The sequence below is a fragment of the Oryctolagus cuniculus genome, chromosome 13 (assembly GCF_051225735.1).
Source record: "Oryctolagus cuniculus isolate XC-2025 breed Fujian yellow rabbit chromosome 13, ASM5122573v1, whole genome shotgun sequence".
Taxonomy (NCBI): Eukaryota; Metazoa; Chordata; class Mammalia; order Lagomorpha; family Leporidae; genus Oryctolagus; species Oryctolagus cuniculus.
In genome coordinates, this window is record NC_142879.1 from 114,057,120 (window position 1) to 114,079,431 (window position 22,312).

General features: G+C 42.0%; 1 pseudogene across 1 annotated transcript; it reads right to left on the reverse strand.

Moving 5' to 3' along the window:
• Positions 1-524: 524 nt before the first annotated feature.
• On the reverse strand, positions 525-12,604 carry LOC127486322 (small ribosomal subunit protein eS24 pseudogene; annotated as a pseudogene). The gene is made up of 4 exons (XR_016220012.1): positions 12,244-12,604; positions 11,883-12,135; positions 10,670-10,756; positions 525-939 (listed from the first exon to the last, which is right to left on the reverse strand). The product of XR_016220012.1 is annotated as a small ribosomal subunit protein eS24 pseudogene (transcript).
• Between the last annotated feature and the right edge of the window lie 9,708 nt (positions 12,605-22,312).

Here is a 22,312-nt window from a genome sequence, read left to right on the forward strand (position 1 = left end):
GTAATCGCCTCTAGAAATGTCTTACAATTATCAGTATGAACGAATTTATTGTGATGATTTAATTTATTGTGGTGCTAGAGTCCAGAAAGGCCATGAAAAAACCATATGAAAATTTTACTGAATGTGGGAGGCATGCTAGTCATGCCTATAGAAGATCAGCTAACACAGATTATGTGACTGGGACAAAACATTTGGGAAAGTAAAAATATCCTTTTTGTTTCATTTGCTCCACTTGTGCAGCCAAATAAGAATGGTTATGGCAAGCCTGCTTCTGTGGGACTCCCCCCTGTGCTGTCAGGAACCTGCAGGACTTGTGCCACAGTGCCAGACCATGGCTATGCCTGAGATTGAGCTAATAATTGCCCCACACTCTAGTATTTGCTGCACAAAGTAGTTATTGTAGACTGTCATCATTTCTTCTTTGTAGTGTTTACTGGATCATTAACTGAGTAAAGCACATGTACTCCACATAGAAAATACACAGTTCATTCCACACATTTTTTTAAAGTTTTACAGTTTATTAATTCTTATGAAAATGTCACAAAATCACCATAGATAAAGTCATCACAAAATCTTTATTCCTTCAGCTTTTTGCCAGCACTAACATTGGCTTTGGTAGTTCCCCTGAACTTCTTCATTCTGTTGTTACACTCCTTTTGCTGTTGTGTTGAGATCTTTTTCTTATACAGGCCATGTATTGCAAGTCAACGTTTGGGTTCATTTTTTTAACAGAATCAAAGGAATCACAAATCTTACCAAAGTCCATTGTCTTGCCACTGCCAAAATGGGTTCTAAATCCAAATACAAAATGACATCAGGAATCGTCTAGCACATTGTGGCTAGTTTTTCCCAAATCTCTGTGAAACAGTTGCCTTCCTAGAGTGGAACACATCAATGACCATTTGTTCCCTCTGAAGTGGTCGGTTAGTCATGAACTTCCTGGTACAAATAGTACTGTGTCATTCATTATATCAGCTGATTGTTACAAAAAGAAAAATGCTACTATATTGCTATAAATCTCAAATAAAATATAATTCAATTCAACTGAGACAAACGGTATAAAGAGTGATATCTGGGACTGGCATTGTGGTGCAGAAGTTTAAAGCCCTGCTCTGAAGTGCTGGCATCCCATATGGGTGCCAGTTCTAGTTTTGGCTGCTCCTCTTCAGATCCAGCTCTCTGCTGTGGCCTGGGAAAGCAGTAGAAGGTGGCCCAAGTGCTTGGGCCCCTGTGCCCATGTGGGAGACCCAGAAGAAGCCCCTGGCTCCTGGCTTTGGATCAGCTCAGCTCCAGCAGTTGTGGCCATCTGGGGAGTGAACCAGCAGATGAAAGACCTCTCTTTCTTTCTCTATCTCTTTGTGTAACTCTTTCAAATAAATAAAATAAATCTTTAAAAAAAAGAGTGATACCTTATTCATAAAGTTACAGTCCACAAATAAGATAAAATAGCTGTGATTTTTTATATACTTTCACAGCAGTCTCGTATTCACAAGAACTAATCTGATGAAAACAAGTTGATATTACAAAAACAATACTATGACAGATAAATTTGGCATGTTCTTACTGTGAATGAACAGATCATAGTAAAAAGTTTTATAAAATAAGATTCTACTAGTTAACCTTCAAGTACTAAGAAAAAAATCTGTTGTTTCTCAAAACAAATTTTGTGCATGTTACAATCACTGATCAGCATGCAATATTGAAATTATGGCAAAAAATAGAATACATATATATGATTATACTTTGGACAATTCATGGAAGAATGAAACTAAAGATATGTTATTAAAATTATAAATGTATTTCAAAACACAAGTATTTCATACAAAATTCAAAAATTTGTTGTATACATGGATTTCAAAATTCCATTTCCAGGGGCAGCACTGTGGCATAGTAAATGATGCCTACATCCTCCAAAAAAAGAAAAGCCTAGGACTGCATGGCTTTACTGCTGAATTCTACCAGACATTTAAAGAACTAGTTCCAATTCTTCTCAAGTTATTCAAAATAATTGAAAAGGAGGGAATTCTCCCAAGTTCTTTCTATGAAGCCAGCATTACCTTAATCCCTAAACCTGAAAAAGACGCAACTGAGAAAGAGAACTACAGACCAATTTCCCATGAACACAAAAGCAAAAATCCTGTACAAAACTCTAGCCAAACAAGTCCAACAACACATCAGAAAAATCATTTACCCCAACCAAGTGGGATTTATCTCTGGTATGCATGGATCGTTCAATATTCAAAAATCAGTAGGAGCCAAGATGGTGGAATAAGAAGGGAACTTACTGATAGTCGAGGAGAAGACAGATTAATAAAAGTGAAGATAGTGTAGTCTCAGGGAAGAATTAGGGAAAAACAGCAGAGGAAACTCTTCCGTAATTAGAGGGACATGGTAGACCTACGTGGAGGGCACAGGTACCCACAGCTTGGGACTCTAGCTGTTGAGAGGTTCTGCACCAGCACTGGAAAGAGTAGTGAGATAAAACCACAGTAGCATGAGACACTGGCAGAAAAGTGGCAGGAAGAGCCTAAAGGGAACAAGGCTTGAAGCCCTGTGGGGGAAAAACACCAGCCTAACTAGAGGAGAGAAAAAATAAAAGGGACAGTATGGACATGATTCTATCTCTCCAATCACCTTACAAAAGCCTAGGAGCCAATAGAGTAGGCACCATTTTGGACATACGTAACAGTTGCACCAGCTTGGGGCTGTACCCAGCAATCAGCCAAACAGAAAAACCTTACTCTTGTGGGGAGTAATAACAGGAGACTAAGACCTAGTGAATATGTGGAGCTTATGAACTGGCACAGTGAAAAAAAAAAAACCTGAGGGTGTGTGGTATAACTCACAGTGTGGCTGAGACTTGAGCAGTCTTAGTGGGAGATGCCACAAGCACAGGCCACACTGGCTACCCGGTGAAAGACATTGCAGGGGAATCTGAGCTTACAGTGAGGAATGCACAGATTATTTGTGTGGTCCTTGGGACAGAGCAGATGAATATTATACCCACAGGGGCTCATGTTCAGGCACTGATTGCCACCAAGGAGAAGAGCTCAGCTGAGCAGAATTACTTCCCTTCTGAATAAAAAGAAAAAAAAGAGGGAGAGAAGATTTACCACACCAAACCTGGGTGTGTAACCTTTGGCACACCCTTAACCCTGAAGAACTGAACAGAGCTCTCTGGCCACACCCACCACAAGCCTCTAGAGATTTACCAAAAGCAGACAGTCCACTTAATTTAGAGACATAGTATAATGAAAAAAGCCACCACAGCAAGAAAAAAAGAAGAAACCAAAGAATATATCCACAATGCCAAAGAACAAACACAAAAACTGAGGAAATAAGAACAAGGAAGACACCATGATGCTCCCAAATGAACATGACACACCAATACAAGAATATGAAGATGAGATAGAAGAAATGGAAGATATGGAATTCAAAAAAATTTATGATCAGAACACTTAGAAGTTATCAAAAACAAATGCATGAACTACAGAAATTCATACAGGACAGGACAGAAAATCTCTCTCGTGAAAATGAAATCTTAAGGAGGAATCAAAATGAAATGAGGAATTTAATAGAACATGAAATTGAGATATTGAAGAGAAATCAAAATGAAATGAATTTAATAGAACAAAGGAAAAACATATTTGAGAGCCTTAAAAACAAAATCAGTGAGGTAAAAAAGAGAATATCTGACCTAGAAGACAGAGCACAGGAAAGTATACAGTCAAACCAAAGAAAAGAAGAGGAAATTATAAATCTAAAAAATATTGTTGGGAATCTACAGGATACTATTTAAAAAACTAACATTCGGGTTCTAGGAGTTCCTGAAGACATGGAGAGAGAGAAAGTATTAGAAGGCCTTTTTAGTGAGATACTAGCAGAAAACTTCCCGGGTTTGGAGAAGGAAAGAGACATCCAAGTACAAAAAGCACATAGAACCCCCAATAAACAAGACCCAAAGAGATCCTCATCATGACACGTTGTAATTAAATTCACCACAGTGAAACATAAAGAAAAGATTCTAAAATATGCAAGAGAGAAACAGATTACTCCCAGAGGATCTCCAATTAGACTCACAGCTGACTTCTCATCAGATACCCTATAGGCTAGGAGGGAATGGCTAGATATAGCCCAAGTACTAAGAGAAAAAAAAACTGCCATCCCAGAATGTTATATCCTTCAAAGCTCTCATTTGTGAATGAAGGTGAAATAAAGACCTTTCATAGCAAACAGAAAGAATTTGTCACCACTCATCCAGCCCTGCAAAAGATGCTTAAAGATGTGTTACATGCAGAAACACAGAAACATGGCCATCAATATGAAAGAAGGTAAAGGAAGAAAATCTCCCAGTAAAAGATCACAGGAAGTTCAAAGCACATATTAGAAATATCTTTGAAAAATTGCAGGGCAAAGTCACTACTAATCAACAGTCACTTGAATGTTAATGGCCTCAACTCCAAGTTAAAAGACACAGACTGGCTGAATGGATTAAAAAACAAAACCCATATATTTTCTGCTTACAAGAAACACATCTTTCCAGCAAAGATGCATGCAGATTGAATGTGAAAAGTTGGAAAAAGATATTCCATGCCAACAGAAACCAAAAAAGAGATGGCATAGCCATCATAATATCAGACAAAATAAACTTTAATACAAAAACTGTTAAGAGAGACAAAGAGGGGCACTATATAATGATTAAGGGTTCAATTCAACAGGAAGATGTAACTATTATAAATGTACATGCACCTGATTACAGGGCACTGGGTTATTTAAAAGATATGTTAAGGAACTTAAAGGGAGACTTAGACTCCAATACAATAGTATTGGGGGACTTCAATACTCCACTTTCAGCAATAGACAGATCAACCTGACAGAAGATCAACAAGGAAACAGCAGATTTAATCTGCACTACAGACCAAATGGATGTAACAGATATCTTCAGAACTTTTCATCCTACACTTGAGGAATACACATTTTTCTCAGCAGTACATGGAACCTACTCTAGGACTGGCCACATACCAGGCCATAAAGCAAGTCTCAGCAAATTCAAAAGAACTGAGATCATAACATGCATCTTCTCAGACCACAGTGGAATGAAGCTGGAAATTAGCAACTCAGGAATCCCTAGAGCGTATGCAAACACATGGAGACTGAACAACATGCTCCTGAATGAACAATGAGTCATAGAAGAAATCAAAAGAGAAATCAAAAACTTTCTGAAAGTAAATGAGGATAACAATACAACATATCAAAACTTATGGGATACAGCAAAAGCAATGTTAAGAGGGAATTTTATAGCAATAGGTGCCTACATCAAGAAATTGGAAAGGCACCACGTGGATGAGCTATAAATGCATCTCAAAGATCTAGAAAAACTGCAGCAAACCAGACCCAAAACTAGTAGGAGAAGAGAAATAATTAGAGAAGAAATCAACAGAATTGAATCCCCCCCAAAATTACAAAAGATCAGCAAAATGAAGAGCTGTTTTTTTTTGGAAAAAAAAATTGACACCCCATTGGCCCAACTAACTCAAAAAATAAAAGACCCAAATCAATAAAATAGAGATGAAAAAGGAAATGTAACAACAGACACCACAGAAATAAAAATAGTCATCAGAAATTACTACAAGGACTTGTATGCCAGCAAACAGGGAAATCTATCACAAATGGACAGATTCCTGGGAACATACAACCTACCTAAATTGAACCATGAAGACATAGGATACCTAAACAGACCCATGACTGAGACAGAAATTGAATTAGTAAAGGCCCCCCAAAGAAAGAAAGCCCAGGACCAGATGGATTCACTGCTGAATTCTATCAGACATTTAAAGAAGAACTAGCTCCAATTCTTCTCAAACTATTCAGAACAATCCAAAAAGAGGGAATCCTCCCAAATTCTTTCTGTGAAGTCAGCATCACCTTAATTCCTAAACTTGAAAAAGATACAGTATTGAAAGAGAATTACAGACCAATTTCCCTGATAAACATAGACACAAAAATCCTCAATAAAATTCTGGCCAATAGAATGCAACAACAGGTCAGAAAGATCATCCATCCAGACCAAGTGGGATTTATCCCTGGTATGCAGGGATCATTCAATGTAGGCAATTTAATCAATATGATACACTACATTAACAAGCTGCAGAAGAAAACCATATGATTATCTCAATAGATGCAGAGAAAGCATTCGATAAAATAAACATCCTTTCATGATGAAAACTCTAAGAAAATTGGGTCTAGAAGGATCATTCCTCAATACAATCAAAGAAATTTATGAAAAACCCACGGCCAGCATCCTATTGAATGGGGAAAAGTTGGAAGCATTTCCACTGAGATCTGGTACCAGACAGAGATGCTCACTCTCATCACTATTATTCAATATAGTACTAGATTTTGAGCCAGAAACATTAGACAAGAAAAAGAAAATAAAGGGATACAAATTGGGAAGGAAGAAGTCAAACTATCCCTCTTTGCAGATGATATGATTCTTTATTTAGGGGATCCAAAGAAATCTACTAAGAGACTACTGGAACTCAAAGAAGAGTTTGGCAAAGTAGCAGAATATAAAATAAAAGCACAAAAATCAACAGCATTTGTATACACTGGAAATACCATGGCCGAGAATGAACTGCTAAGATCAATCCCATTCACAATAGCTACAAAAACAATCAAATAGCTTGGAATAAACTTAACCAAGGATGTCAAAGATTTCTACGATGAGAATTACAAAACCTTAAAGAAAGAAATAGAAGAGGATACCAAAAATTGGAAAAATCTCCCATGCTCATGGATTGGAAGAATCAATATCATCAAAATGTCCATTCTCCCAAAAGCAATTTATAGATTCAATGTGATACCAATCAAAATACCAAAGACATTCTTCTCAGATATGGAAAAAAAGATGCTGAAATTCATATGGAGATGCAGGAGACCTCGAATAGCTAAAGCAATCTTGTACAACAAAAACAAAGCCGGAGGCATCACAATACCAGATTTCAGGACATACTACAGGGCAGTTATAATCAAAACAGCATGGTACTGGTACAGAAACAGATGAATAGACCAATGGAACAGAATAGAAACACCAGAAATCAATCCAAACATCTACAGCCAACTTAGGATCTAAAACCAATTCCTGGAGCAAGGACACTCTATTAAATAAATGCTTCTGGGAAAACTGGATTTCCACATGCAGAAGCATGAAGCAAGACCCCTACCTTACACCTTACACAAAAATCCACTCAACATGGACTAAAGATCTAAATCTATGACCTGACACCATCAAATTATTAGAGAACATTGGAGAAACCATGCAAGATATAGGCACAGGCAAAGACTTCTTGGAAAATACCCCAGAGGCACAGGCAGTGAAAGTCAAAATTAACAATTGTGACTACATCAAATTGAGAAGTTTCTGTACTGCAAAAGGAACAGTCAGGAAAGTGAAGAGGCAACCAACACAACAGGAAAAAATATTTGCAAACTATGCAACATATAAAGGATTAATAACCAGAATCTACACAGAGATCAAGAAACTCCACAATAACAAAACAAACAACCCACTTAAAAGATGGGCCAAGGACTTCAATAGACATTTTTCAGGTGAAGAAATCCAAATAGGCAACAGACATATGAAAAAATGTTCAGGATCATCAGGGAAATGCAAATCAAAACCACAATGAGGTTTCACCTCACCCCAGTTAGATTGGCTCACATTCAGAAATCTACCAACAACAGATGCTGGCAAGGATGTGGGGAAAAAGAGGTACTAACCCACTGTTGGTGGGAATGCAAACTGGTCAAGCCACTATGGAAGTCAGTCTGGAGATTCCTCAGAAACCTGAATATAACCCTACCATACAACACAGCCATTCCACTTCTTGGAATTTACCCAAAGGAAATTAAATTGGCAAATAAAATAGCTGTCTGCACCTTAATGTTTATTGCAGCTCACTTCACAATAGCTAAGACCTGGAATCAATGCAAATGTCCATCCATAGTAGACTAGATAAAGAAATTATGGGACATGTACTCTATAGAATACTATACAGCAGTAAAAAAAACCACTGAAATCCGGTCATTTGCAATAAAATGAAGGAATCTGGAAAACATCATGCTGAGTGAAATAAGCCAGTCCCCAGGGGACAAATATCATATGTTCTCCTGATTGGTGAGAACTAACCGATCACCAAAAAGGAAACCTGTTAAAGTGAAATGGACACTATGAGAAACAATGACTTGATCAGCCCTTGTCCTGATTGTTGAGGAACATTTACTACTTTATTCCTTTTAGTATTTTTTTGTTCTACATAATTCCATTGGTTGAACTCTGTAATTAACACACAATTATTCTTAGGTATTTAACTGAAAAGTGATCCCTGTTAAATATAAGAGTGGGAATAAGAAAGGGAAGAGATGTACAGTTCAGCACATGCTCAATCAGACTTACCCCCAATGGTAGAGCTAGAAACATGCCAGGGTATTCCAATTCAATCCCATCACGGTGACATGTACCAATGCCATCTCACTAGTCAAAGTGATCAGCTTCAGTTCATAATTGATCACAATGATAGGATTAAGTGTCAAAGGGATCACATAAACAAGACTAGTGTCTGCTAATACTAACTGATAAAATTAAAAAGGAGAGAACAATCCAACATGGGAAGCGGGATACACAGCAGACTCATAGAATGGCAGATGTCCTAAACAGCAATCTGGCTTCAGAATTAGTCCTTAAGGCATTTGGATCTGGCTAAAAAGCCCATGAGAGTATTTCAGGCATGGAAAGCCAAGAAACTCTGACAAAAAATAACCTAAATGAAAGATCTCTGTGAGTTAGATCACAGCAGAAAGAATGGGCCATCAAAGAAGGAGGTACCTTTCTCTGAAGGGAGGAGAGAACTTCCACTTTGAATATGACCTTGTCTAAAAAAGATCAGAGTTGGCGAACTCAAGAGGCATCCATAGCCTTGGCAGCTCATGACAAGAGCCTTGGGTGATTACTGATGTCGTAAATAAGAGTGTCAATTGTTAAATTTCAACAGGAGTCACTGTGCACTTACTCCCCATGTAGGATCTCTGTCCTTAATGTGTTGTACTATGTGAATTAATGGTATAAATAGTACTCAAACATTACTTTATACTTTGTGTTTCTGTGTGGGTGCAAATTATTGAAATCTTTACTTAGTATATACTAAACTGATCTTCTGTATATAAGCATAATTGAAAATGAATCTTGATGTGAATGGGATGGGAGAGGGAATGAGAGATGGGATGGTTGTGGATGGGAGGGTAGTTATGTGGGGGAAAGCCACTATAATCCAAAAGCTGTACTTTGGAAATTTATATTTATTAAATAAAAGTTAAAAACAATATCAGAGAACCCAAGATGTGCTACACTTGAAGTTCTCATTTCCTAGCTCAGTTACTAAAACAGCAAAGAAGAAACCCTGGAATAGAATTAGACTCATATTCACCCTACTTCTTGGAACAATTTAAATACCTTAAGAAAAGCTAGAGGTCAGAATCAAATAACCCTGCTCTCTAAACTTTTAAGCTACAGGAGCTGACTGACAAACTGAGGAAGTCTCCAACTAAATGCAAACTGTAAAAAAAAAAAAAAAGAAAAGTTGCAACATGGAAAATTACAAAGACGGGTTGAAAAACTCTAAAAGCAGAGTTCAAAAATAAAAGATCAAAACTTCTTGTCAACTTTTTTCCTAACAGAAAACCTGGTTGTTTTAACATTAACATGTAGGACAAAATTCTAACTTCATGTCAATGTGCCTTTTGTATTAATGCTCTCAATTTCCAGAAACTCATCTGGCCAATTCCATGATAACCTCAGCCAATCTACCACAAATCTACAACACTTTATATTTTCCTCAGCTGATTGTCCTATTTTTTTTCTCCATGCCAAACACCATTATACTTTAGGACAAATATTACTTTTTCCTTTATTCAAAACATATCTCTTATATTCCATACCTTTGCTCTTAATTTTGGTTACCATATACTTGTTAGAATTATTCCTTATTCTAAGTAATTTAATTTCTAGCAAAATCTTAGTAAACAATTTTGAACTCACATACTTCAATAATTGATGAAAGCACAGTTATTTATAGGCCCAGTGCCTTTTATAGAATTTAAGATGTCAAGAGTTCATGAATTTACATTTAGGAACATTTACCTCTTTCAGAGGTTAATCTGGTAATGCACAGCTATAGTAAAAATGGTGGTCCTTACTAGCACTTCTTGCAGGCTTGTGCCAGGTGCTTGGTTGAGGGATCTACACACCTTAACCTTTTTGATCCTCATCACAGCTTTCTGGGGCTTTAACTTTGGTTATCTCTACTTCTCAGTTAAGACATGACAGACATGCCCTGAGTAACTTTCCCTTAGTCACATAGGAGATGCATGATGGAGTCAGAAATGAAACCCAGGCAGTCTGCTACATATACGTACATATATGCACATACACAGGCATGTACATATTCCTCAGTTTGCTATATGTACACATACATAGATAGACACATACATATGTGTTCCTCACATCAAATAATAAAGAGCAATTTTTCCAGTAGCCAATGTGACAACTTAAACTCATAGTGTTTAAAAGCCATAAAACTTACAAATTGAAGATTTCAATGAGATTGGCTTATACCTGCATTGTGTTATCTCTGGTCAGTGTTTTCAGTACCCAGAATAATGCTGACAGAAGTACCATGGCCTTCCCGTTGGGCATTTTGCACTGTCAAATGAATTTTAGCAACAAGTGAGCATAAATTCTAACATGATAAAAAGCTTCAGAATATTAGATAACATTAAATTACCATGTGTAAAATGTTTATGGAAAATATGTATCATGACAAAGCCATGCATGGATTATCAAAAAATTTTTATACCAAAACAAATGTACAATTTTTCTTCCCACAAACTTTTTCAAGTACAATCATGTTGCTCCTGGCATTATTTAAAGTAATTAGAAAAAAAAAAGCTTTCAAATAACAGATAACTCTTCCAAAGCCAAGAAACACTCCTTTAATGAGCCAGAGTGTTCTGCCCCAATTCAGTCCTACAAAGTGACCACAAGCCAAAAAAGGTTTCATTCTCAGCCTAAGTCAAATTCTCCATTTTCTCAAATGCCTTATCAACCCAGTTTTCTTTCAGGTAAGCTCCCTCTCGAATCCCAATATCCTGGAGACCTTTCTTGAAGTTTCCTAATTAACACTGCACTCATGCTCCAGTCCTTTCAGAAAGATCCTCCTCCCAAATTCTCCTTTCCCCCACTTTTCCCAAGGATTTTCCACAGGCCCCATCTCACATATCCCATGCATCCCTGCTATGGCTCTTGCAAAAGTCATCTGCTTTCAGCAATAATATTCTTCCCTTTTCCTATCTATCCTCGGATGGAGACATACACAAACATATTCTCCCGTCTCCCAGCTCTTCCAAGGCACCAAACGCTCCCCCAGAGTTTCCCTCCAGTGCTGTTGACCTTGGTCCTGCACTCTAAACACCGACCTTTTTCTCAGTCTTTCAAATCCAGAAGTGCTGGGGTTTTACTCTTTGCCAACAGCACATGGCTTTCCTTCCAGGTCTACCTTCCATGCCGCCACACCCAAGTCTTATCGGCCCCTGATTTCCTGCAGAACCCCAGAGAAACCCAGTCCCCAATATCCCTTCTGCCCCTCCTGTCTCTGTGGCCCCTAATTCTCCTGTAGGCGCCCTCAGACCCCAGATTTCTCCCCATATATGCGGACCCTCTCTGCTGTGGGACAGAGGCCCACCTCACTGCCTGCAGGGCTTGGGGGTCCCTTCCCTTAACCTTGATGCCCCAGGCTGCTGACAGCGTCAGTCCGACCGGACTGACTCACCTGCTGCTCCTGTCCAGGAGGAAGGCACAGCTGGCCAGGTTAAGCCAACACTGAGCAGCATCTGAAACTCGGAGACGTCGTTGTTGAACTTTGGTATCACTTCCAGGTCCAGCTCCAGCCCCGTGTCCTCCAGGGCCCGGCCGACTCCAGCCACTTCTTCTCACGTCTGAGCCTCTGCCACTGGGACTCCAAGAGGCCTGCTGCCAGCAGATGCTGCGACTGCACTCCACTGAGGTAGGCCCTAGATCTGTCACTGCCTCAAAGATAAACGCAGTCACAAGTCAGCTCCACAGGCCAGCGCCGTGGCCACCACCTCTGCTGCAGTCCCAGGCTCCCCCACGGCAGCCCCAGGCTTCCTCACCACACAGACGCCTGAGGTCTAACTTCGCCCCCACCGCCGCTGGGCCCACGCTCAGCGCCCGTTGTTTGACCACCGCGGCCGCCATCTTCCCACGCTCAACATTGCCTCCTCCCCACACTTCCTCGCTTCCAACGCTGGAGCCTGCCAGGACTCATGGCTGCCACCGTCACAGCCTCCCTGCTGTTCATGGCCGCCCTACTCTTCCTGGCCGTGGCCGCCGCCCCACTCTTCAGGGCAGCCCCACTCTGCATGGACTCGGCCTTCGCCGACGTCCAGAATTCGTAGTTGCTACTTCTGCCGCTTGGTGACGCAGCACGTACTGCGCAAGCGCCGCACGCCCGGCCCCGCCCCTTCCTCCTGGTCTCACTCGCCCCCCTCCTACCTTCACTTTCACCTGTCCCGTGGACGCCATGGAGTTGACTGTCTGAGAGCTTTTCCCTTCCCACTGACCCAGGGGCATAGGGCCCTCTTCTGACATCTCTAAGTAGTAAACTTCTACTTCACAGATGTGGTTCAGTTGCCTTGACTCACACTGAATCTAACTTTACTGATGGTCAGAACTCTCCTAGAGCAGCCACCTGGTAGGAATAAGCTAGAAACAGATCAGACAAGTCTCCAAGGCATCTGGAAATCTTAATACGTGTCCTGTAAAAGGAACACCTGGTCGTTGGCTGCACACTCCCCTAGGCCCTCCGTTCCCTCTGTGACATGTCCTGCCTGGTGGCCAGGGTTCTGTGTGAACTCCTGCATGCTCCTAGACACGGCGTGCACTGCAGTGTCACTAGATGGTGGACAGTATCATTCCCATCCTCTGATGGGACCACTGTTGTATATGCAGTCTGTTGGCGACTGAAACGTTGGCACGTGGTGACTGTTTTCTTAGAAGTTCTGTAATGGAACTTAAAAGCTCCCAGGTGTGTGAGTATCCAGGCCATACCAATTGGGGTTGAGTGGCGGAAACCAGGCCCTCGGGGCACATGACTTTCTGTAATTCTTCTCTGATCATTTTCAATGTATGTATATACTGTATTTATTCATTCCCAAATGAAAATTGTGTTTAGAGACATCACAGAGAACAGGACAAAACTATCTGAATTGTTTGTTATAGCCTCCTTTAAGTCAGAAGTTTGTGTTGCTTGTGTTTAACTTCCCAATTCTCAAATAAGAGTTTTTGAAGCTGCTGATCCTTTCTTCCATAGTACAATGGTAATTGATAAGACAAACAATCATAGTTTCAATTATATACATGCATATTTAGAGATTTTTTGAATATGTATTTTTGGCACAATCCACTCTAATTGATCCTTCGAGCTGTTAAAATTTCTTGTTTCACAGTATAGTCGAGAGTGCTTTCCAACACAGATTTTCAACTCTTTCATGTTCATAGAGACAAAATATATTATAAAATCTCCTTTTGTTGCAGCTATACTTCACAATAAAAACAATCTACACACCACTTGAATATCCCTATTTTGAATTTTTTATGTGTTTGTACATAAATATTGAAATGACAACAAAGAAAACTAGGTTAAAGTAAATGTCAAAGGGGCCAGCACTGTGGTGCAGTGGGTTAATGCCCTGGCCTGACGCGCAAGCATTCCATATGGGTGCTGGTTCTAGTCCCGGCTGTTCCACTTCCAATCCAGCTCTCTGCTATGGCCTGGGAAAGCAGTAGATCATGGCCCAAGTCCTTGGGCCCTTGCACCTGTGTGGGAGACCGGAGGAAGCTCCTGGCTCCTGGCTTCAGATTGGAGCAGCTCCGGCCATAGCATCCATTTGGACAGTGAACCAGCAGATGGAAGACCTTTCTCTCTGTTTCTCCTTCTCACTGTCTGTAACTCTAACTCTCAAATAAATAAATAAATAAAATCTTTTAAAAAAAAAGTAAATGTCAAAGCACATTGTCATGCTCTAGTACTTAACAATCTGATTAAAGAAAAGTTAATAAAAGTCATAGCTTTTTAAAATTACAATTGTTTGAAATATTAATTTTTAATAACTTGCATATGCATGAAACTTTTGAGGACCTTCCTCTTACATACAGTGGTAGAGCAAAGCCTGAACATCTGCATATTGTAATAAAAGGATAGAAGTAGCACTATGCATGAAGCACTTCACTAAAGAGCCTGAAGGCATAAGATTCTAATGTTAACAATTTGGAAAAGAGTGTCACTGGGCCAGCATTGTGGTATAGCAGGTTAAGCCATTGCTTACAAAGCCAGAGACCCATATGGGTGCTAGCTCCTTTGTGGCCACTCCACTTCTGATCCAGCCCCCATGCATGAGGCCTGGATGAAACTCCTGGCTCCTGGCTTCAGTCTGGCCCAGCCCTGGCCATTGTGGCCATTTGTGGAGTGAACCAGCTGAGGGAGATTTCTATCTCTCTATTTCTCCCTATCGCTCTAAAAGTTTGCCTTTCAAATACATAGATAGATATTTTAAGAAGGGAAAGAGTGGCATTTTCAAACTCAAAGAGAAAAGGAGTAGTTTGCCTACATTTTATATGGTAGTTGATATGGCTACATTATTGGCTGCACTTGTTAATTCTAAATCACTATACATACATTCTGAAGCAGAATTATGTGAAGGGAATTAAGATTCTCACTGTTAAGGAGGGAGTAGAGATGATGAGTAAGGAAGAATGAAGCATGTAATATTGAACTAAATATATAGTATAAATTCATGTTTTCTTAATATAGATATGTTACCAAAAGCAAGGTAAATTTTCTCTCTGCTTGCAAACCAATATTTAAGAGTCAAGAACTGATGCATGAAAGCAGGTTAATTCAAGAAGCCAGAAATGTTGGGAGAAGGAGGATGTGATTTTCACCAAGACAATTGCAGCATCTCAGGGTAGCAGGATTGTTTCAGATGAGACCAGAATGGGGATTCAGGAATAAGGGGCATCAATGATAGGCCCTGCTGCATGTTGGGCTCTGGCAGAAAATAAGGGGGCTGGTCAGAGTCAAAGAGGTTAAGTTTGAGCCTGTAGTCACAAACCCCAGCCTCTGGTCCTGCTGACTGGGGTAGGCTATATTACTTGGCAAATTCAGCTGACTTTCTCAAGATCATATTCTAAAATCCTTAAGCAGGCATAACTTGTTTCTTAAGCATAAGTTTAGTCACAAAGACAACAGTTTTTACAAAGCAAAATGGAGTCATTTGGGCTATTATCACAGTTAAAATGCTACATGTAAAATCTTTACTGCTATGTGTATTATAATGAAGAGTAAGATTCTGGTGTGTTTTTTTTTTTTTAATTTTAACTGGGGCATCTTTGAAGCCTCACCCAAGTGACTTCTACTACTTTTCTACATCTAGAGAGGCTGTTAAGAAAACCCAAGTGTTCCTTCTTTGCACCAGTAGGAGTTCAAGTCAAACACAGGGTCCTTCATCCCAGCCCAAATTGTAACCCTTACAAAACCAGAAACAAATCTCCTTTCCCTGCTATTTCAAGTTATGTGTTTTAACCTCCTGGGAAGCCACTCTTCTCTCTCCAGAAATTCATTTTGTGTGAAATAACACATAACAAATTCTCATAGTCTCTTTATGTGTGTGTGTGCACACATGGAATCATTGTTCTCCATATCCAAACAAATTTTGAGAGTCATGTTTGTTTCTACATAATGGCAATAACATGTATCCACATAGGTTACTTAATATGGTTACTCCTGCTATTAGCTGAGTGGGCCTAAAAGTAACTTGTTCTCTGTAACAACATGCATACCTCATAATCTGATCCTCAATTTTCATGCCATTCTCCAATTAAAGGCACCCAAACTCTTCAGATGAATGACTGAGTTAAGATGAGGCAAGTAATATACAAAATAAGCCAGGAACATCTTGCAGCACTAGAAATAAAGAAGTGCTAAAAAGAAATGGTTGTGAGTATGGCCAAGGATACAGAAACCAATTGAAAAACCTCCTGATGGCCAAAGTTGGAATATGTCCATAAGAAAGTAAATGAAATATCATTGGAATATACCCAAGAAATAAAATATCTATCTATAAATCTATACTTATAGAAACAACTGGATGCATAAATAATTATGACAGAGTATAAAAACGCTATGCAGAAGAGTTTAGATAATTTACATGTCAACTCTGCTGTCATGGAGAAATTACAGCATTCCAAACTGCTAGTGTAAGCTGTTCAAAATAGCCTTCATCTAAAAGTAACAGATGTAGCCAGTGTTGTTGTGCAGCAAGTTAAGCTGCTGTGAGCAATGCTACCATCCCATATTAGAGTACTGATTTGATTCCCAGCTACTCCACTTCCAATCCAGCTTCCTGATAATATGCTTCCCCAGGTTGGGACTGGGAAGGGCAACAGAAGATGGGTCAAGCATTTGGACTCCTGCCATCAATGTAAGAGACCCGGGTAGAGTTCTAGGCTATTGGCTTCAGCCTATAGTAACCTTGGCTGCTGCAGGCATTTAGGGAGTGAATTATTTCTGCCTATTGCCAGGTTGGTCCAGCTACCCCTGTGTGTTTGGAGATAAAAATCTACTCAGAGACAGATTCAGGTGGAAACAACATGAGGGCCAGGGGACTGCAGATTCACAGGTCTGAGCCCTGCATTTCAATGTTCATATACTTTTATTTGCTTTACGTGGATCAGGGTTGAGGGTCAGGTAGCCTAAACAATCTCTTGTGTAGGCTATGGCCTTTTGCATGCTCTAGGTTGGCCTCTGCAGCCACAAGTCTTGCCTGTTTCTCCCTGCCTCCAACCTTTCACATACATTTTAGAAAACCAAGAATTTTTCAGAAGTGGTTGTTAAGAGAATGACAAGTCAGCTACTAAAATGTTCAAAGCACGAGGGAGGGAGTAGTTGGTGATAGAATATGATGCCATCACCTTCAATGGCTTCCAATGCCTTTATTGCTCATCAATGAAGTTTGATACTGTTTATCAATGAAATATTTTCATTTTTCCCAACTTGAACTCATTCATCAATTCAGACTCTTAAGGAAGAAGCTTGAACAATAGAAAAAGTAGAAACATGGTAATATGTGGCCTTACTATTTCCCTGAGAGCTATATCACAGTGCTAAGATAATGTCCAGCACCTGGTATTATCACATAGATACTCAATTAATATTTATTGAATGGCTTTATGATGACAAAAATGTCAAAATAACCTATGTGGCCAATAAGTTTAATCTAGCTATGTTTAAGAAGTTATCACATATCTATTTAATGGAACATCACAGAGTCATAAAAGGTATGCTTCCAAAAACTATGAATATATGACATGAAGTGGTGTTTAGTCTGGTGATTAAGGCGCCTGCATCCCATATCAGAGTGTCTGGGTTCAAGTTGCACTCTAGCTCTTGAGTCCAGCTTCCTTAGCCACAGGTGATGGATTAAGTAATCGGATCCTTACACATGAGAGATCTGGAAAGAGTTCTTGGCTTTTGGCTTTCACCCAGCTTATCCTGCATTGTTGCAGGCATTTGGAAAGTGAACCAGTGGATGAGAGTGCTCTGTTTCTGTTGTGTCTCTCAAATAAATAGTAAACATTTTTAAGAGCCAGGATAAAACATTGTAGACACATTATATCTGTGTGAAAAATCAGGATAAGAAAAGGGGTCAAAACTATAAAAACTGTGGCTTTGGGGGCTGGCACTCTGGTGTAGTGGGTAAAGCTGTCACCTGCAGTGCCAGCATCCCATATGGGCTCCAGTTCGAGTCCCAGCTGCTCCACTTCCAATCCAGCTCTCTGCTATGGCCTGGAAAAACAGTAGAAGATGACCCAAGTCCTTAGGCCCCTGCACCCAACATGTAAGACCCAGAAGAAGCTCCTGTTTCAGCTCAGCCCAGCTCCGACCCTTGTGGCCAACTGGGGAGTGAACCAGTGGAAGGAAGACCTCTCTCTCTTTCTGCCTCTCTTTCTCTCTCCACGTAACTGAGTTTCGAATAAATAAATAAATCTTTAAAAAAGAAAAATAACTGTGACCTTACCAAGCTCACAAAATCTCGGGCATTTTTTTTTCTTTTTACTTTAATCTAATACAGTGTGGTTCATTTTGGAAAAAAGGGAAATGCTGAAAAGATCAATAAGAAAAAAAAAAAAAAAACAGTACCTCCAGCATCCAGAAATGCTGCTACCAATACCCAAATAGGTTCTGCTTTGTGTCTGGCCTTTCCCCACTAAGTCTATTCATCGATATAATCTATTTATGCACAACAGTGTTTAGCATTGTAACTTGTTTGCAGCTTTCACTGGAAAAAATAAAGATCAGAGCCACATCTTTACTCAAATTCAAAAACCTCTTGGGGAAGAAGCTATTGAAGAGGGGAAGCCTGCTGGAGAGTGGAGGTGTGGGGGGGTTAGGTCCACCTCCAGTGAAGACTTCAGAAATCTGCCCCCGTGAGGACTTCTGGAGAAGCCATTCTGCACGGGCTTAACGAAGTGAAACCTCTGAGTTTTCCACTAAAATGATGTAATCGCCATCCGGAGGGCCAGATAGGCTGCAGCATTCCTGACCTCTGCAGTCCATCCTGCACAAAAGTGACTGCACTCTGAACGGGGGCTGTGGAGAGACCTAGAGAGGTGTCCTCCCCTTTGGAAGTCTCACACTCTGAGCTCTGGGCTGAGGCACTGGAGGGTGCAGCTGAAGCCCAGGATGGCTGTGCTAGGGTGCCGAAGAGGGAATTTCAGGGCCCATTGACGGAGTCTGGGGTTCCTTGTCCACGGAGCTTTCCCAGAGCTGACCACAGAAACCAACAGATGTCGGATGTTTAGAAAGACACAGGTGGATGCTAGGAAACTGTATATGGCAAGGAGGAAACAAAACAGCGACCACCATAAGAAAGGAGCAGGCTGAGGGCTTTCCTAGTGGGCTAGTGAATGGGGCGTCCCGGTCCGGCGGCAAAGGTGCCCCTCGTGTGACTGGGATACGTATGAGATGCGTGATGGGCAGCAGCGGGGCCCAGGTCAGAAAAGCGGGGATGGAGAATGGCGGGGCCATGCACCTCTGGCGGGCGCTTGACCCTTTGCTCCCATTACGGTGCCCACGATTTCCTTCTTTCCTTGAAGAACACCAGATTCGGTGGTGGCAGAGGGCAGGGGTCTGGGGTGCGCGGGCATGCGACCAGAGGGGCAGGATGAAGTGAGGGTCCTGTATCGCGGGGGATTGGGCGCCGGACTGGGGACGGGTAGCAAACTTCAAGGTTGAGGACGGGAGCTGCCGCCTGGGGTCGCCCAGAGACCCGGACTCCCAAGCAGGCTGGCGCTGCAGTTGCCTCCAGTGACAAGGCCTGTAGCCAACTAGGGACAACCCGCAGTGGAGCCCAACGGTTCTGGCCTCCCTCTGGGGCCCGAGCCCGCCCACTGCCAGCCGGAAATGAAAACCGCATAGGCAGGGACGCGCGGAGCTGGGGTCGCCGGGGTCGCCGGGGTCGCCAGGGTGTCCCAGGCCCTGCGCCGCCCAGAAAGCCGGGTGCTGCGGAGATATGAGTGGGACACAGCAGCCAGTCCTGAGTGGGCAGGGGGCCGTTGGAGGCGACGCCGCTGGGATACCGAGTCTGCCCTTCCTCCAGCTCCTTCCCGCTTCCCTTTCACGTGCGAGGACGCCTCTCGACGTTATCCTCATCGCCGCGGACCTCATCCTTCCCGACCCTGAGCCCAGCCCCGGCATTCTCGCGCTGGGCCATGCTCTGCTCAGCCCATCCTTTGTCTCCTTCCTGCAGACTCCCTTTCCGTTTCCTGTCTCCGGTCCCCATGCAAACTCAACTCTCTCCTGTCCCCGCCTCCCCACTGCCCTCGCTCCCTTCTTCCATCCCAGAGCTCCGATCCCTTGTGGGTACAGTTACATGGTTCCCGTATCTGTTCCACTATCTCCGCCTCTGGCCATCTTCTAACCAGCGTCTGACACAGACGTCCACCTGTCCCTCGCACCAGGGCAGCCGGCGGCTGTGAGCGCACCTGTCGGCATTGTCCTCGCTCTCTTCAGCGGTCACAGCTTGCAGGTTGATGTCTGCCGGCCACAGACAACACTGTAGCCACTGTCATGGGCAGAGCTGGAGAGACCCAGGTCGTGCTTTGGAGTGGAAAGCATCTCTATGGCCCTGCCCCAGAACCGGATCCACTCACTGCCAGGAACCTGGAATCATCTCCAGAGTCCCACATCTCAGGGAGCCTTACTATGACCCAGATTCTCCTCTCCCCTATCTATCTGTTGTAGTTGATGACTGCAGCTTGCACCGTGACCTGGGCCACGATGCAGCCTGCTTCACGTCTTCTTAAAGGTACCTGCCCCCAAACCATTGACTCCCTATTCCTCAGCCCTACACACCCATAAGGTCAAGCCCCAGAACAAATGTTTAGGGAATGAGACTCGCTGTTCACATTCTATTTCACCAATAGCAACAGGACAATGCCACAAATCGGCAAACCCCAGCCCAGCCCCAGCATTTCACTTTGCCTGTCTTGTTATTTTTTTTTAAGATTTATTTATTTATTTAAAAAGCAGATTTCAGAGAGAGAAAGAGAAAGGTCTTCCACTTGCTGGTTCACTCTCTGAATGGCTGCAACAGTCCAAGTTGTGCTGATCTGAAGTCAGGAGCCAGGAGCTTCTTCTGGGTCTCCTACATGGGTGCAGGGGCCCAAGGACTTGGGGCATCTTCCACTACTTTCTCAGGAGGTAGCAGAGACCTGGATCAGAAGTGGAGCAGCCAGGACTCAAACCGGCACCCATGTGGGGTGCCAGCACTGCAGGCGGCGGCTTCACCCACTGCACCACAGTGCTGGCCCTTTGCCTGCCTCTTGCTTCATCAACTTTACCCCTCAAAGTCTGATTCAGGGAGTCTGACATGTTGTTTTTCAAGGTGCTTGACAGGAGACCTGAAGCTTGACAATAATCTGGAGATCGGGAGACATGAGGAAAGCAGAAGGTAAAAGAAAGAATGGTTTAGCCTGGCAAGGGAGGCTGGGGTGGGGAGTGCTGCTGGGAGACACTTGTGTTGAAAGAGGCTCTGTGAAGAGCCTTTCAGTAACTGACTCTCTGAGGTGCAGGTTGGGCAGATTCTGTAGCAGGGGGAATTTCTGCATGTAGAGAAGGGAGCAGACAGGGCAGTTTGCTCAGTCAGCTGTGGGTGTTTGAGACTATCAGAAGTACTTCAAAAGTTCATGGAAAATGGAGTTAAAAAACAAATTTACTTTCATACAAAAGGTTTTGAAAATCAAGCATAAATTTTTCATCATTCACATTTTCCATGAACTATTTGAAGACCTCTGCATACATACTTGAAGGGCTTCAGTGAAATAGGTCAGATGTTTTCCGAAAACTGGGATGGGAAAGTAGTCCTGATGACCTTTCAAGGTCACTCTTTTTTCAATGCTTGTGAGTGTTTCAGACATCCCAGAAATGGTTCGGAAGGCATTGGCAGACATCATTTTTATTCCTCAACACAACCCTGTGAAGTGTATTCCTATTTTGCAGGTAAGAAAACAGAGGCTCAGAAAGGTTATAGTCCCCTCCGCCACCCCAGAACACCATCCCAGAATGCCATATCACCCTGGGGCAGGATTCTGCCTCTGCTCAGACTTCTTAAAAGCAAAAATTCTCAGTGTAGCCACTGGATATTTTGAGGGGCAGGGATGCTGGACCAGTTGCAACAGCACCAAGGCAGGAGCTACCTCAGTGAGGCCTGAACTCCCACTCTTGGTAGCATGAACGAGATAGTCTAGGCTGTCTGCCATTGTCCTTTGCTCTGTTCATGAGAAACTGGAGAGTTTGAAGATCAGGAATTCTGGAGGGGTGAGGTCCCACCTGGCCTACCAAATATTACCCAGTCAAAATTTTGTTCCCAATTTCCAATGTGTTCTAAGAACTGCACCAAAAATTGTTATGCAAAGTATTGTATTGCAAATAAAACAACTTTGGTAAAAAAAAAAAAAAGGAAGCAGAGCAGCCAGGATTCGAATTGGTGCCCTTATGGGATGCTGGCACTGCAGGAGGTGGCTTCACCCACAATGCCACAGCACTGGTCTGGGTATTTTCTTATACACAGTTTTAGCTTCTTTGTCTCCCTTCTTTGGATACATGCATGCATTTTGGGGGGG